The following is a 6,594-nucleotide window of genomic DNA, read 5'->3' on the forward strand; positions in this document are numbered from 1 at the left end:
GCGAGACAATATAACTGTAGAACAATCTATATTTTACACTATAGTTTGGCGTAGAAAGAAATTCTAAAACGTATTTTACCTTTGAATTGCTTCCGCCATCTGCAGACAGCATAAGCATGGCCTTCGAGATCAGCTTCGGTTATCCTTATCAAGCCGTCGCTGTGGCCTGATTTGAACGGTTTGGGCTGTCTCGAAGCTGTCTCGAAGCCAATCCATGACGTTTAGCGATGCTGCCTACTTTTCCTACGCCGTCACTTAGTTTTAGATAACTTTCTGATGTCGTGAACACGAATTGTTGCCTCAGGAATTGTTGACACGATATCGGAGGTACAGATGTGCAGTGTTCGATGTTTTCGTGTGCGTTGTAACTGTTTCAGGTGGAAAGGATCAAATTCACGAGGGTTGATAGCTCGTGTGGCGCAGGTTACACCCGTATCGTCCGCATTTCCTTTCGTGTCGGTGTGTTGAATGTGCGCGGGTTTTACTCCTGTCGTCCGTACCTTCTGTGTTTATCGTGCGGCTCGCGAAGATTCCTCCTAAAAAAAAACATGTCTGCTGCGTGCATGTGTCCTGTGTGGTGTGTGAAACAAATGTGCGCTGGTGTACGGTGTGTTTGCAGCCCTATTGGTGGCTTATAGTCCTTTGCTCTAGTGCCGTTTCTATGATGTAAACTATACTTGAACTGAAAAAAATGCACTGTTCTTTATATGGACAAGTAGATATGATCTGTGTGTATCCACTGTGCAGTGTGCATGTGTTCGTCATTTTTATGCAGCTCGTATCATGGGGCTTGTGCCTATTCATGATGGCCCTTGCTTAATGTTTCCACTTTTAGGGGCATGTGGCGTGCAAGCAGTGACAAAGTCTTGTGCATTTGGTGTGGAAGAAGGGAATACTTTTATGCGTAACTTTGGTGAACCGTTGCAACAATTAGCATTTTTTCCATGTGAATGCTTCTGCCATTTGATATAATTTGTAGCAGATCTTATCTGTGGAGAAGCATAATAAACATAATTTAACATGGTGTTCCTTAGAAGATATTAAGTACTGCATAACCACTATACATCTCCATACCTCACTGTACGATAAAGATGAATGTTCAGTTGAAAATTACAATATCTTATAGTTGCATGAACGTATACATGCGAAATGCTACAGCAGCCTGGCATCACATTAATGTCAATATTGGTGACATCCGGCAACGTTCTGGGAACGTGCTGTTTTGTAACGTTGCTACATTGATACCATTTACACGTTAAATTGATGTTTACACGCAACGTTGACACAACGTGGGTGTCAGGACGTTGCTGTGACATTTATTTATGGCATCACTTGAACGTACAGCTGGCAACGTACATTCAACGTTGAGGTTGGCTGTTTAACGTTGCCTGACATTTGTTACAATCAGGCAACGTTTACGCTACGTTCTGTGTTACTTGGGTATGCTGGAGACCGGTAGCAAGCAGCGAGTTATTTGTCCGAAGCCTATTGAAGTCCACATTTCTTTCAGTTTACTTTTGTTGGAAGTTTTACTTTCAGTGTAAAGTGCGTTAACTATGAGGAAGTACCAGTAGAATATTTGTAGAAGGAAGCGTTTTTCTTTGCATTAGTGCATGGCACGAGAGGAAAAGCCATTTTTCTCTCCAGCCGGAAAAAAGTGCTTGAAAGTGCGGATGTGTGAGAAAGAGATCCCTGAGACTTTTCGCGACCAATAGGCAGTTTTGCTGCTGTAGCTTCCTCCAGAGTTATTCATGTTTGATTTCGTATTTTTCTTTTCTTGGCATAATTCTTGTGAAAAAGTGAAATATACTCACATTTTTTTATACGTTTTTGCTTCGCTTGGGTTGCCACTCGGCATAACGTCACAGTGGGCTATATATAAGCATGCAGACCAGTTTTGTATAGATATTGCAACAGTGACACAATGACTTATAAAATTTGTTGTCCATAATCCACATTTCATAGTCTTCAGCTTTATCACTCTTCAAACTGCACACAAAGGTGTGAAATATACTAAAGTTATTCTTCCGTACTCGAGCGTCAACGTTCCTTGCGCTCGCTTCAGCATCTCTGGCCGGCGAGAGTTCGTGTTTCTGGACACGGACCTTGTAGAGAACAATACAGCACGTCCCCGGGGTATTTTTTGACATCTCCTGAAATCCACTAGTAACTTAAAATTTACTTACCGTAAATTGCAGTCGAGTTCACGTAGTCGAAGCGCTTATCTGTCACATTATTGGTTGGCAAAACGAACGAAGGAGGAGTATTATAAAATTGCATATAAAACTTGGCGATAGGCCTGAAAAAAGAAGTCAATTTGATTTGCTACTTTCATACCAAGAAGGCTTAAAAGCTCGAAAGCAATAGCATACAGTTTTAATCTGCACAGATCAATCAAGAAGGCACCGCGTATCTCTCTTGAACTACGCAGCCGTGACTCTAATTCTGCAGTTGGCTGTTAAACCATCTTTCTTGCAGCCATGGCAAACTTTTTTAACTGCGCTAACCCACACGGACATAGGCGAGGCAGAGAAGGCGTGCGCGGACTCGGAACTGAGTGTTTAATGGGTAAAAGTGACATATATACAGAGGAACATGAATACATCTGATTGGCCATCCAACCATAGAAAAGTTTACGTCACAAAGTATCATCTAAAAATCCTATCTGGCAATCATCTAGGGACACTGAAGGTTCGCTTACATATCCACGTGTAGTTTTTATCTTAAATGCCTCAAACAGCTCCCTAGCACTGTTCTATGACGGTATAAAATTCTAGTTTGTGCAAGAAGTGGAAGGCGAGTGTCCTTGTTAAGTTTTTTACAGTCATTGCAATGCTTAAACACGTGGGGATAACCATCTGAAGAGCTATTTTTTAGACGTTCTTTCAGCCAAATATTAACACTTTGTATGCTTTCTGTATTTATTCCACTCCTGTTGTGACCCATTGGGGGCTTAGAGTATAAATAAATAAATAACACATCTAGCCGTCTGATTTATACACACCCACAAGGGAAATTCATACACTACTGCGCAGGCGCAGGGGACAATGGTTGACCCTCGCTTATGCTCAATCTTGCAGACAAAAGGGCTGTGGTTAGGTGCCCCGTCAATCACATTCATTTCCTTAGCACACAAACCCGACATTTTCTGATAGGCTGAGAAAATAAGTTTACCGTGCATGTAAACCAACTAGCCCGACTTGGAGCTCTACTTTCATGCAGCTAATTCAGTTAATACTTATTCAGCAGCTAGAGTTAAAAAGAGGTGTCTTGTCATTTTCTACTGCATCAGGCCAAAGCGATTTCCTCCCAAGCCGATGATCCGAAACCTTGTATTAGGGCAGAATTCTATATATCCCTAATTTTTGAAGCTGAACTAGGATTGACCAGAGTAACTGTCAACGCTCTTGTGATGATAACCAAACACGTCGGTTCGAGAAAATATCAGTGCATTGGCTCCGATGTTGATGGTTTACACACTAAATGCCTTACCTAGTGATATTCTTTCCTTCTGCTACTTTCAGAGATGAACACGATGCAGAGATACATTGTTTATTCTTGCCTAAATAATTGTAATGCATCTTTGCATACTGGTGGAAGACATTTCAGATTATCTTTGAGCGCGTTTGTGCCGTAATATTACTTGACGTCTTCCAGCCTGTTGCGATTTTTGGACATACCAGATCTAAACTGACAAAACGAAAAGAAATGCTTCAGCCAGAAAAAAAACGTTATTTTTTGTCACGGCTGGTCATTTAGTAAAAACACGCCAGCGTGTCGTTATAAGAGATCAGAAAAGAACACTTTCATAGGTTGCTTCGAAATGTAAACTGCAAATGATGCCGCAATTCCATATCAGGCATCATTGGAATTCAATATGAGCGAGACTCTTTTTTCCGATGAGGGTGAACCCTTGAAGAAACTTGTGGGTTAGCTTTCATTCAGGGACACTTATTGAAGTCACCATCTCTGGGACAGCAACTGTTTTACAGATTGCCATAAAATTCGGTTACGTTTCACCGGTGAAGCCTAAGTTTGTTAAGTGCGAAAACATGCGAATATAAAGGCGTTGATTGGCGCTAAATATGCCCATTTGAGTTTTCTTTAAACAAGTCTACAAATTTTACCAAGGCTAGTAAATGGAGTGACAGTCATTGTCAACTTATTTCACTCACATACAAGTATTTGTAAGTGCAGTTAGAAAGTATTTCTTCAGGTTTCCAGCAGTGTTTTGCATGCACGTTCTTTTCTTTACGCCTGTTCTCAACTCTTTCTTTACTACGGTCGCGATTATGTGCTCTGTTGTGGCTCTGTGCGCTTTTTTTGGACGGTTACTGCTGTCAGCGGAAGAAAATATTTTGTTAAGACCGAACCGGCATCAATAATGAAGTACGATTCGTTCAAGTATGTTTGCTTAAAACAACTACGCCATGCCACATGCTGTTAACCAAGTGTGGTAGGGATTTTGCAATGAAAGCACCGACAAGGTTGATTTTCGTAAACTGATTAAAAGCAGCTTCCTTAACTCAAGCTGGTAAATTCCATCTTTCGGTGACTCAAACTTTCAGCATAATGTGCTGTTTGGTGTTCAGGTCGGCGTTAAAACAATACCACTCTCCTCGCCCTCACATATTATAATACTGTGCATTCGGAGGGTCAAAGTGAAACAAAGTATATATATATATATATATATATATATATATATATATATATATATTGTAATGAAGAAGAAGAGCACACGGACAAGGCCAGCCAGATCGACTGTTCAATGCCTGCAGTGCAACCAGTAGGCCAGCCGGATCGCCAGTGCTTAGCACGAGTGGGAGCCGTTCGTGCAACCAGCTGTTCCTGCTCTGCGTCACCTGCCTTTTCGATTGTGAACAGACGCTACCATCTGAACTGTTCAGTACGCCCCTTTACAATTGGTGGAGGTGCTGGGTTTTCAAGAACATTTACACCCTGGAACTCCGGTCTCGGACTCTGCCTTCCGTCATGCCTGACTCTCCCCAGCTGACGTCGCCGCCACCCTCCATTGCCTGCTCTGGCGCTCTCCCGCTCCGCCATCCCGCGGTTTTCAGCGGTACGGATGAGCAAGACGTCAATGACAGGTTGAAGCTCTGCTTGCTCAATGCCGCATAGTTCACCGGACCACTACGGCGTACCATCCTCAAACTAACGGGCTTACGGAGCGCTTCAATCGAACCCTTCGTGATATGCTCGCCATGTACGTTTCATCGGAGCATACAAACTGGGACATCATCCTCCCATTTGTCACGTACGCATACAATACGGCTACCCAAAGTACTACGGGATTTTCCCCCTACTTCCTCCTCTACGGTCGCGATCCTTCCCATACCATAGATACGGTTTTGCCTTATACACCAGACGCGTCAGAGTGTGCTCCCGTATCAGCCGTCGCCCGATACGCCGAGGAATGCCGTCAATTAGCCCGTCATTTCACCTCCGACGACCAACAACGACAAAAAGACAACCACGATGGCGACGCTACGAATCCGAACTTCGCTCCCGGCACACTTGTCTTGTTGTCCGTGCCTTATACCACGCCTGGACTTTCGACAAAACTTCTCTCGAAGTATGATGGACCATACCGCATCGTCGAACGCACCTCTCCGGTCAATTATGTCATAGAGCCGCTTACACCGACATCCGACAAGCGCCCGTGGACGGGATATTGTCCACGTTCACCGCCTGAAACCATTTTATGAACCGCTCGTCTCCACGTCGTAAGTCGCCAGGATGGCTCCGCTTTTGCACCGGGGGTAATTGTAATGAAGAAGAAGAGCACACGGACAAGGCCAGCCAGATCGACTGTTCAATGCCTGCAGTGCAACCAGTAGGCCAGCCGGATCGCCAGTGCTTAGCACGAGTGGGAGCCGTTCGTGCAACCAGCTGTTCCTGCTCTGCGTCACCTGCCTTTTCGATTGTGAACAGACGCTACCATCTGAACTGTTCAGTACGCCCCTTTACAATATATATATATATATATATATATATATATATATAAAACGAGACGAACGGAAACCAAGGAGCCCGATATTTTTTTGTCAAAGTAGTCATATTGTAACGAGCCCACAAATACTAACATCAAAGACAGCATTGTAGAAAATATCTGCAGGTCTTAATTTACGAGTACTTAAAGACATTATAAATCAATGGAAATGCAAGAGGATGAAACAAATTTGTAGCCCCTCCCCTGTCGAGGAGATGCGGGTATCGAAGCTTGTGTGTTTCTTCGTTGTTCTTCCGAACGAATTGCACTGACGAGTACCACGTTGTGCTCGAACCACAACTGGTCACACGCACTGCAGCTGGCTGCGATGTTTTGGTTGAGAAACTTGCGTGGAAACCTGGCCGTCGCACTGGGGAAGTTGGCGCTAGCGTTGCCGAGGTGTGCACCAGCGTTGTCGGGTTGCTGGAGGGCTAGACGGCGCTGACGTTTTGCCGCAACATCGCGCTCCCTTAACTCGGGGTCCACGGCTCATCGCCGATGTTTCGCCTGGGCTTCGGAAGGCCTCACGCTAGAATCGGCACGTCGACAACGTGCCCTTTCCCGAGCGCGTTCATTCTGGAAAT

The sequence above is a fragment of the Dermacentor silvarum genome, chromosome 9 (genome assembly GCF_013339745.2).
Source record: "Dermacentor silvarum isolate Dsil-2018 chromosome 9, BIME_Dsil_1.4, whole genome shotgun sequence".
Classification (NCBI taxonomy): Eukaryota; Metazoa; Arthropoda; class Arachnida; order Ixodida; family Ixodidae; genus Dermacentor; species Dermacentor silvarum.